General features: G+C 38.9%; 3 non-coding genes across 3 annotated transcripts; all 3 read left to right on the top strand.

Annotated features, from left to right (window-relative positions):
• The first annotated feature begins 246 nt into the window (after positions 1 to 246).
• On the top strand, positions 247 to 328 carry TRNAS-GCU (transfer RNA serine (anticodon GCU)). Its single transcript has one exon. It is a non-coding gene; the product is annotated as a tRNA-Ser (tRNA).
• Positions 329 to 2,893: 2,565 nt separating this feature from the next.
• On the top strand, positions 2,894 to 2,975 carry TRNAS-GCU (transfer RNA serine (anticodon GCU)). The gene has a single exon. It is a non-coding gene; the product is annotated as a tRNA-Ser (tRNA).
• A 2,565-nt stretch (positions 2,976 to 5,540) lies between these two features.
• On the top strand, positions 5,541 to 5,622 carry TRNAS-GCU (transfer RNA serine (anticodon GCU)). Its single transcript has one exon. It is a non-coding gene; the product is annotated as a tRNA-Ser (tRNA).
• Positions 5,623 to 10,741: the final 5,119 nt, after the last annotated feature.

Raw genomic sequence — 10,741 nt, 5'->3', positions numbered from 1 at the left:
TGACAGTTGATAACATATGGATAGAACACGTTTGGAATGTGTAATTTTCATGATTCCATCACATATATCATATAAATTCAAGCTGAAGTAGGGAAGGACAACAAGGTCATTTAGAGCAAAGCTGAAGACAACGAGTTGCCATAACAATCTGTAAATATATGCTGTTTATTATGTGTGGACAACTATCACCTCATAGAACACATTTCGGCTAGTATATTTTTTCCTCCTGAAAACTGACCTTTACATGACAAGGTGGCCGAGTGGTTAAGGCGATGGACTGCTAATCCATTGTGCTCTGCATGCGTGGGTTCGAATCCCACCCTTGTCGGTTTATTATTGTGTGTTTACTTTTTAATATGCGGTATGTCTGGTTTAACCCTATTTTATGTGAAAGTTAAATTACGTATCCCATGGTATTTCCGACAGTACAATGCCTCGGTTTGGAAACACCGCTCAGGTGAGCACTGTGCTTAGGCATTACTGTAAACAGCGCCGGCCGGGTTCTGTGCATGAATCACAAATTCTTTCCTCAGGCGGAGGGTTGTTAAGTTGGGGGACGTAGAAGTTTGCAATATATTGTGTAATGAAACTGCATAGAAAATGTGTTAATGTAGAAATAATGCACGCGTTTAAAATGTGCCCACGGGGAGTGGCTACCAATGTATACGAAGACTAATGAAAGTTATTAATGCTGAATTAATTATGTACTGATGTTTTGAACTTGTATTAACATATCAAAATTGGAGTTATGTATTAGGAGTTTGTACATTAAGCACTAGGCCTTAGTTTAGCGAGGGTCTGGGCCTACATGCCTGGTCTCATATTAAACTGTGTTTTTCTAACGTGCAATGTGCTGTTTTCCTGAAGGACACAAAACTGTACTTTTCCAGAAGCTAGAGATGTGTGTAGCTGTAGTAAATTCTTTCTCATGGGACCCGACTTGCTCAAGGAGACATTCTTGCTGAATGCAACAGTGTAATTCGTAACAGGTGCAAGGTTGCCTGGAGTAGGAGAAAACAATGGAACTACTGACTGGTGCGTAAAGTGTAACTTTTCTTACCTGACATTTCAACCGATGAAGACGTCAATAACATGGGCCAATCAACGACATGTGAACTATGGTTTGTGGAAAATTCTGGTGAAATGCGTGAATAATTATTGGACAGAGATAACGATGCACAAATTATTATCCAACGAGGAATTAGGAGTAAATTAGACCATTTTGATTTAACCATATGACCTGAGCAGAAATCAGCTATTTATTGGACATTCCACTCCAACCCATTCTTTGCCATTCTACTGAGCCATTTAGGCCATTTCCTTTGAGACTTTGCCGTTTGTTCGTCCTGATACTCTAAACCACCCTTTACTTATTCCTTACCTGATACTCATATCTCCTCTATATGAGGGGAGTTCTTGTTCCTCAGCTATGCAATACAGAGGCTTTGCCCTGTCCTATCTTTGCTGATGGTGAAAACAACTGATGCCCTGAGGACAAAGACTGACGCTGTTTGCTGATCCGTTGGATGGGTAACTATCTGATGAAAATTGTAATTGTCGGCTTGCCTTTTCTTTCTCGGTACCAACTGCTCTTTGATAGAGGCCATAGTTAGATGTTTTCCAAATTTGTGTTTGCTAAATTGTTTTGCATGAAGCCCAACATGCTGATGCTAATTTGAGGTTAGTTAAGGTGTTCACTAAAATCTGACGCAAATAGACAAATTACTGAGTTCTTGCTTTTTTGAATCATGCACTACTGAGACTTTGCTAAGTTGGTTCTTATTAATGATGTGTTAATACTGAGTGAATATTCTCCATGCATTGATTAATTGCATTTCTAATTGCAAATCTGAAGAGTTACTAATGAGATGAATTGCCGATGAGATTAACAGAAATGACTTTAGATTGTAACTAATAGGGAAATAAGTATCCTAACACTTAACTAAATTGGTGTTTTTATTCATGACTGAAAGGTCATGGTGTGTTCACTTTATTGACTCTCATTAAAGGTTATTGATTAGTATGATGATTAGTTATTGCGATTGTTGTTGAGATATTGATCCATTGATTTGTGATGCCAAAAGACATCTCGTACTGGGAACTCCCCGAACGTAGTCCAAAAGGTTCATCGACCTAGGCGTGTCTCCTTGTAAGTTTACTTATCAAGGCTGTGATGCGCTATCACTAATAAAAAGTCATCTGATCTGTTGCTGCTGAGTCATCGTCAACGAAAACCACCAAGATATTACTTCAATGTGGTGTAATTACGACTGCCTCAGTTTTATGCGTTACGTGAGCAGTCGGACAGCAATTTATTTAGCGCAAAAATATTTCTTGTTGATGCACGTACGTTTTTAAACTGAAGTGTCAAAGCTGTAGCGGCAATACTCCCAGTTTAGGCGGTTTTATAAACTAAGTTTTACTTTCTCCTACTTAAAACGTTTTGCAGAACAATGCACATTGAATGGGAAGGCAGTTTTCCTTATTTGTGTACTATTTGCTGCCTAATGTTGACATGTAAGCACCCCAACAATGAATGGCACCTAGAGACTCGAAAGCACGATACCAGTAAAATATTTGTATGAAATTGCACTTTAAATCCACGTACAACTGAAATAAAGCAATCTTAGCTCATTTGAGGGTAGTGTGACAGTAGATCACATATGGATAGAACACGTTTGGAATGTGTAATTTTCATGATTCCATTACATATATTATATAAATTCAAGCTGAAGTAGGGAAGGACAACAAGGTCATTTAGAGCAAAGCTGAAGACAACAAGTTGCCATAACAATCTGTAAATATATGCTCTTTATTATGTGTGGACAGCTATCACCTCATAGAACACATTTCGGCTACTATATTTTTTCCTCCTGAAAACTGACCTTTACACGACAAGGTGGCCGAGTGGTTAAGGCGATGGACTGCTAATCCATTGTGCTCTGCATGCGTGGGTTCGAATCCCTCCCTTGTTGGTTTATTATTGTGTGTTTACTTTTTAATATGCGGTATGTCTGGTTTAACCCTATTTTATGTGAAAGTTAAATTACGTATCCCATGGTATTTCCGACAGTACAATGCCTCGGTTTGGAAACACCGCTCAGGTGAGCACTGTGCTTAGGCATTACTGTAAACAGCGCCGGCCGGGTTCTGTGCATGAATCACAAATTCTTTCCTCAGGCGGAGGGTTGTTAAGTTGGGGGACGTAGAAGTTTGCAATATATTGTGTAATGAAACTGCATAGAAAATGTGTTAATGTAGAAATAATGCACGCGTTTGAAATGTGCCCACGGGGAGTGGCTACCAATGTATACGAAGACTAATGAAAGTTATTAATGCTGAATTAATTATGTACTGATGTTTTGAACTTGTATTAACATATCAAAATTGGAGTTATGTATTAGGAGTTTGTACATTAAGCACTAGGCCTTAGTTTAGCGAGGGTCTGGGCCTACATGCCGGGTCTCATATTAAACTGTGTTTTTCTAACGTGCAATGTGCTGTTTTCCTGAAGGACACGAAACTGTACTTTTCCAGAAGCTAGAGATGTGTGTAGCTGTAGTAAATTCTTTCTCATGGGACCCGACTTGCTCAAGGAGACATTCTTGCTGAATGCAACAGTGTAATTCGTAACAGGTGCCAGGTTGCCTGGAGTAGGAGAAAACAATGGAACTACTGACTGGTGCGTAAAGTGTAACTTTTCTTACCTGACATTCCAACCGATGAAGACGTCAATAACATGGGCCAATCAACGACATGTGAACTATGGTTTGTGGAAAATTCTGGTGAAATGCGTGAATAATTATTGGACAGAGATAACGATGCAAAAATTATTATCCAACGAGGAATTAGGAGTAAATTAGACAGTTTTGATTTAACCATATGACCTGAGCAGAAATCAGCTATTTATTGGACATTCCACTCCAACCCATTCTTTGCCATTCTACTGAGCCATTTAGGCCATTTCCTTTGAGACTTTGCCGTTTGTTCGTCCTGATACTCTAAACCACCCTTTACTTATTCCTTACCTGATACTCATATCTCCTCTATATGAGGGGAGTTCTTGTTCCTCAGCTATGCAATACAGAGGCTTTGCCCTGTCCTATCTTTGCTGATGGTGAAAACGACTGATGCCCTGAGGACAAAGACTGACGCTGTTTGCTGATCCGTTGGATGGGTAACTATCTGATGAAAATTGTAATTGTCGGCTTGCCTTTTCTTTCTCGGTACCAACTGCTCTTTGATAGAGGCCATAGTTAGATGTTTTCCAAATTTGTGTTTGCTAAATTGTTTTGCATGAAGCCCAACATGCTGATTCTAATTTGAGGTTGGTTAAGGTGTTCACTAAAATCTGACGCAAATAGACAAATTGCTGAGTTCTTGCTTTTTTGAATCATGCACTACTGAGACTTTTCTAAGTTGGTTCTTATTAATGATGTGTTAATACTGAGTGAATATTCTCCATGCATTGATTAATTGCATTTCTAATTGCAAATCTGAAGAGTTACTAATGAGATGAATTGCCGATGAGATTAACAGAAATGACTTTAGATTGTAACCAATAGGGAAATAAGTATCCTAACACTTAACTAAATTGGTGTTTTTATTCATGACTGAAAGGTCATGGTGTGTTCACTTTATTGACTCTCATTAAAGGTTATTGATTAGCATGATGATTAGTTATTGCGATTGTTGTTGAGATATTGATCCATTGATTTGTGATGCCAAAAGACATCTCGTACTGGGAAGTCCCCGAATGTAGTCCAAAAGGTTCATCGACCTAGGCGTGTCTCCTTGTAAGTTTACTTATCAAGGCTGTGATGCGCTATCACTAATAAAAAGTAATCTGATCTGTTGCTGCTTAGTCATCGTCAACGAAAACCACCAAGATATTACTTCAATGTGGTGTAATTACGACTGCCTCAGTTTTATGCGTTACGTGAGCAGTCGGACAGCAATTTATTTAGCGCAAAAATATTTCTTGTTGATGCACGTACGTTTTTAAACTGAAGTGTCAAAGCTGTAGCGGCAATGCTCCCAGTTTAGTCGGTTTTATAAACTAAGTTTTACTTTCTCCTACTTAAAACGTTTTGCAGAACAATGCACATTAAATGGGAAGGCAGTTTTCCTTATTTGTGTACTATTTGCTGCCTAATGTTGACATGTAAGCACCCCAACAATGAATGACACCTAGAGACTCGAATGCACCATACCAGTAAAATATTTGTATGAAATTGCACTTTAAATCCACGTACAACTGAAATAAAGCAATCTTAGCTCATTTGAGGGTAGTGTGACAGTAGATCACATATGGATAGAACACGTTTGGAATGTGTAATTTTCATGATTCCATTACATATATCATATAAATTCAAGCTGAGGTAGGGAAGGACAACAAGGTCATTTAGAGCAAAGCTGAAGACAACAAGTTACCATAACAATCTGTAAATATATGCTCTTTATTATGTGTGGACAACTATCACCTCATAGAACACATTTCGGCTACTATATTTTTTCCTCCTGAAAACTTACCTTTACATGACAAGGTGGCCGAGTGGTTAAGGCGATGGACTGCTAATCCATTGTGCTCTGCATGCGTGGGTTCGAATCTCACCCTTGTCGGTTTATTATTGTGTGTTTACTTTTTAATATGCGGTATGTCTGGTTTAACCCTATTTTATGTGAAAGTTAAATTACGTATCCCATGGTATTTCCGACAGTACAATGCCTCGGTTTGGAAACACCGCTCAGGTGAGCACTGTGCTTAGGCATTACTGTAAACAGCGCCGGCCGGGTTCTGTGCATGAATCACAAATTCTTTCCTCAGGCGGAGGGTTGTTAAGTTGGGGGACGTAAAAGTTTGCAATATATTGTGTAATGAAACTGCATAGAAAATGTGTTAATGTAGAAATAATGCACGCGTTTAAAATGTGCCCACGGGGAGTGGCTACCAATGTATACGAAGACTAATGAAAGTTATTAATGCTGAATTAATTATGTACTGATGTTTTGAACTTGTATTAACATATCAAAATTGGAGTTATGTATTAGGAGTTTGTACATTAAGCACTAGGCCTTAGTTTAGCGAGGGTCTGGGCCTACATGCCTGGTCTCATATTAAACTGTGTTTTTCTAACGTGCAATGTGCTGTTTTCCTGAAGGACACGAAACTGTACTTTTCCAGAAGCTAGAGATGTGTGTAGCTGTAGTAAATTCTTTCTCATGGGACCCGACTTGCTCAAGGAGACATTCTTGCTGAATGCAACAGTGTAATTCGTAACAGGTGCAAGGTTGCCTGGAGTAGGAGAAAACAATGGAACTACTGACTGGTGCGTAAAGTGTAACTTTTCTTACCTGACATTCCAACTGATGAAGACGTCAATAACATGGGCCAATCAACGACATGTGAACTATGGTTTGTGGAAAATTCTGGTGAAATGCGTGAATAATTATTGGACAGAGATAACGATGCACAAATTATTATCCAACGAGGAATTAGGAGTAAATTAGACAGTTTTGATTTAACAATATGACCTGAGCAGAAATCAGCTATTTATTGGACATTCCACTCCAACCCATTCTTTGCCATTCTACTGAGCCATTTAGGCCATTTCCTTTGAGACTTTGCTGTTTGTTCGTCCTGATACTCTAAACCACCCTTTACTTATTCCTTACCTGATACTCATCTCTCCTCTATATGAGGGGAGTTCTTGTTCCTCAGCTATGCAATACAGAGGCTTTGCCCTGTCCTTTCTTTGCTGATGGTGAAAACGACTGATGGCCTGAGGACAAAGACTGACGCTGTTTGCTGATCCGTTGGATGGGTAACTATCTGATGAAAATTGTAATTGTCGGCTGGCCTTTTCTTTCTCGGTACCAACTGCTCTTTGCTAGAGGCCATAGTTAGATGTTTTCCAAATTTGTGTTTGCTAAATTGTTTTGCATGAAGCCCAACATGCTGATGCTAATTTGAGGTTGGTTAAGGTGTTCACTAAAATCTGACGCAAATAGACAAATTGCTGAGTTCTTGCTTTTTTGAATCATGCACTACTGAGACTTTGCTAAGTTGGTTCTTATTAATGATGTGTTAATACTGAGTGAATATTCTCCATGCATTGATTAATTGTATTTCTAATTGCAAATCTGAAGAGTTACTAATGAGATGAATTGCCGATGAGATTAACAGAAATGACTTTAGATTGTAACCAATAGGGAAATAAGTATCCTAACACTTAACTAAATTGGTGTTTTTATTCATGACTGAAAGGTCATGGTGTGTTCACTTTATTGACTCTCATTAAAGGTTATTGATTAGCATGATGATTAGTTATTGCGATTGTTGTTGAGATATTGATCCATTGATTTGTGATGCCAAAAGACATCTCGTACTGGGAAGTCCCCAAACGTAGTCCAAAAGGTTCATAGACCTAGGCGTGTCTCCTTGTAAGTTTACTTATCAAGGCCGTAATGCGCTATCACTAATAAAAAGTCATCTGATCTGTTGCTGCTGAGTCATCGTCAACGAAAACCACCAAGATATTACTTCAATGTGGTGTAATTACGACTGCCTCAGTTTTATGCGTTACGTGAGCAGTCGGACAGCAATTTATTTAGCGCAAAAATATTTCTTGTTGATGCACGTACGTTTTTAAACTGAAGTGTCAAAGCTGTAGCGGCAATACTCCCAGTTTAGGCGGTTTTATAAACTAAGTTTTACTTTCTCCTGCTTAAAACGTTTTGCAGAACAATGCACATTAAATGGGAAGGCAGTTTTCCTTATTTGTGTACTATTTGCTGCCTAATGTTGACATGTAAGCACCCCAACAATGAATGGCACCTAGAGACTCGAAAGCACCATACCAGTAAAATATTTGTATGAAATTGCACTTTAAATCCACGTACAACTGAAATAAAGCAATCTTAGCTCATTTGAGGGTAGAGTGACAGTAGATCACATATGGATAGAACACGTTTGGAATGTGTAATTTTCATGATTCCATTACATATATCATATAAATTCAAGCTGAAGTAGGGAAGGACAACAAGGTCATTTAGAGCAAAGCTGAAGACAACAAGTTGCCATAACAATCTGTAAATATATGCTCTTTATTTTGTGTGGACAACTATCACCTCATAGAACACATTTCGGCTACTATATTTTTTCCTCCTGAAAACTGAGCTTTACACGACAAGGTGGGCGAGTGGTTAAGGTGATGGACTGCTAATCCATTGTGCTCTGCATTCGTGGTTCGAATCCCACCCTTGTTGGTTTATTATTGTGTGTTTACTTTTTAATATGCGGTATGTCTGGTTTAACCCTATTTTATGTGAAAGTTAAATTACGTATCCCATGGTATTTCCGACAGTACAATGCCTCGGTTTGGAAACACCGCTCAGGTGAGCACTGTGCTTAGGCATTACTGTAAACAGCGCCAGCCGGGTTCTGTGCATGAATCACAAATTCTTTCCTCAGGCGGAGGGTTGTTAAGTTGGGGGACGTAGAAGTTTGCAATATATTGTGTCATGAAACTGCATAGAAAATGTGTTAATGTAGAAATAATGCACGCGTTTAAAATGTGCCCACGGGGAGTGGCTACCAATGTATACGAAGACTAATGAAAGTTATTAATGCTGAATTAATTATGTACTGCTGTTTTGAAGTTGTATTAACATATCAAAATTGGAGTTATGTATTAGGAGTTTGTACATTAAGCACTAGGCCTTAGTTTAGCGAGGGTCTGGGCCTACATGCCTGGTCTCATATTAAACTGTGTTTTTCTAACGTGCAATGTGCTGTTTTCCTGAAGTACACGAAACTGTACTTTTCCAGAAGCTAGAGATGTGTGTAGCTGTAGTAAATTCTTTCTCATGGGACCCGACTTGCTCAAGGAGACATTCTTGCTGAATGCAACAGTGTAATTCGTAACAGGTGCAAGGTTGCCTGGAGTAGGAGAAAACAATGGAACTACTGACTGGTGCGTAAAGTGTAACTTTTCTTACCTGACATTCCAACCGATGAAGACGTCAATAACATGGGCCAATCAACGACATGTGAACTATGGTTTGTGGAAAATTCTGGTGAAATGCGTGAATAATTATTGGACAGAGATAACGATGCACAAATTATTATCCAACGAGGAATTAGGAGTAAATTAGACCATTTTGATTTAACCATATGACCTGAGCAGAAATCAGCTATTTATTGGACATTCCACTCCAACCCATTCTTTGCCATTCTACTGAGCCATTTAGGCCATTTCCTTTGAGACTTTGCCGTTTGTTCGTCCTGATACTCTAAACCACCCTTTACTTATTCCTTACCTGATACTCATATCTCCTCTATATGAGGGGAGTTCTTGTTCCTCAGCTATGCAATACAGAGGCTTTGCCCTGTCCTATCTTTGCTGATGGTGAAAACAACTGATGCCCTGAGGACAAAGACTGACGCTGTTTGCTGATCCGTTGGATGGGTAACTATCTGATGAAAATTGTAATTGTCGGCTTGCCTTTTCTTTCTCGGTACCAACTGCTCTTTGATAGAGGCCATAGTTAGATGTTTTCCAAATTTGTGTTTGCTAAATTGTTTTGTATGAAGCCCAACATGCTGATGCTAATTTGAGGTTAGTTAAGGTGTTCACTAAAATCTGACGCAAATAGACAAATTACTGAGTTCTTGCTTTTTTGAATCATGCACTACTGAGACTTTGCTAAGTTGGTTCTTATTAATGATGTGTTAATACTGAGTGAATATTCTCCATGCATTGATTAATTGCATTTCTAATTGCAAATCTGAAGAGTTACTAATGAGATGAATTGCCGATGAGATTAACAGAAATGACTTTAGATTGTAACTAATAGGGAAATAAGTATCCTAACACTTAACTAAATTGGTGTTTTTATTCATGACTGAAAGGTCATGGTGTGTTCACTTTATTGACTCTCATTAAAGGTTATTGATTAGTATGATGATTAGTTATTGCGATTGTTGTTGAGATATTGATCCATTGATTTGTGATGCCAAAAGACATCTCGTACTGGGAAGTCCCCGAACGTAGTCCAAAAGGTTCATCGACCTAGGCGTGTCTCCTTGTAAGTTTACTTATAAAGGCTGTGATGCGCTATCACTAATAAAAAGTCATCTGATCTGTTGCTGCTGAGTCATCGTCAACGAAAACCACCAAGATATTACTTCAATGTGGTGTAATTACGACTGCCTCAGTTTTATGCGTTACGTGAGCAGTCGGACAGCAATTTATTTAGCGCAAAAATATTTCTTGTTGATGCACGTACGTTTTTAAACTGAAGTGTCAAAGCTGTAGCGGCAATACTCCCAGTTTAGGCGGTTTTATAAACTAAGTTTTACTTTCTCCTACTTAAAACGTTTTGCAGAACAATGCACATTAAATGGTGTGAGAAACTGGAGCTGATTGCAGAGGCCCCATAACTTTTTGCCCCCATTTTCCACTTTATGCTGGTGTTTTCCTGACTCTGATGGTGCCCTGGGTACTGCTAACCAGTCCCAGGGCCTGTGCTCTGTGTAAAATGGATATGCAAATTAGGCTAATTATAATTGGCTAAGTTAACCTACCTATAAGTCCCTAGTATATGGTAGGGCATGTAGGTTTAGGGACCACGGCATAGGTGGTGCACACCTAGGTGCATTGCTGAGGTGCCCAGTGTCATTTTAAAAGCAAGCCTGCCTTGCTGGCTGCTTTTAAATTAAAGTTATATGCAAATTCGA

This window comes from Pleurodeles waltl, chromosome 12 (genome assembly GCF_031143425.1).
Source record: "Pleurodeles waltl isolate 20211129_DDA chromosome 12, aPleWal1.hap1.20221129, whole genome shotgun sequence".
Classification (NCBI taxonomy): Eukaryota; Metazoa; Chordata; class Amphibia; order Caudata; family Salamandridae; genus Pleurodeles; species Pleurodeles waltl.
This window is presented reverse-complemented; position numbering and strand designations above follow the sequence as displayed.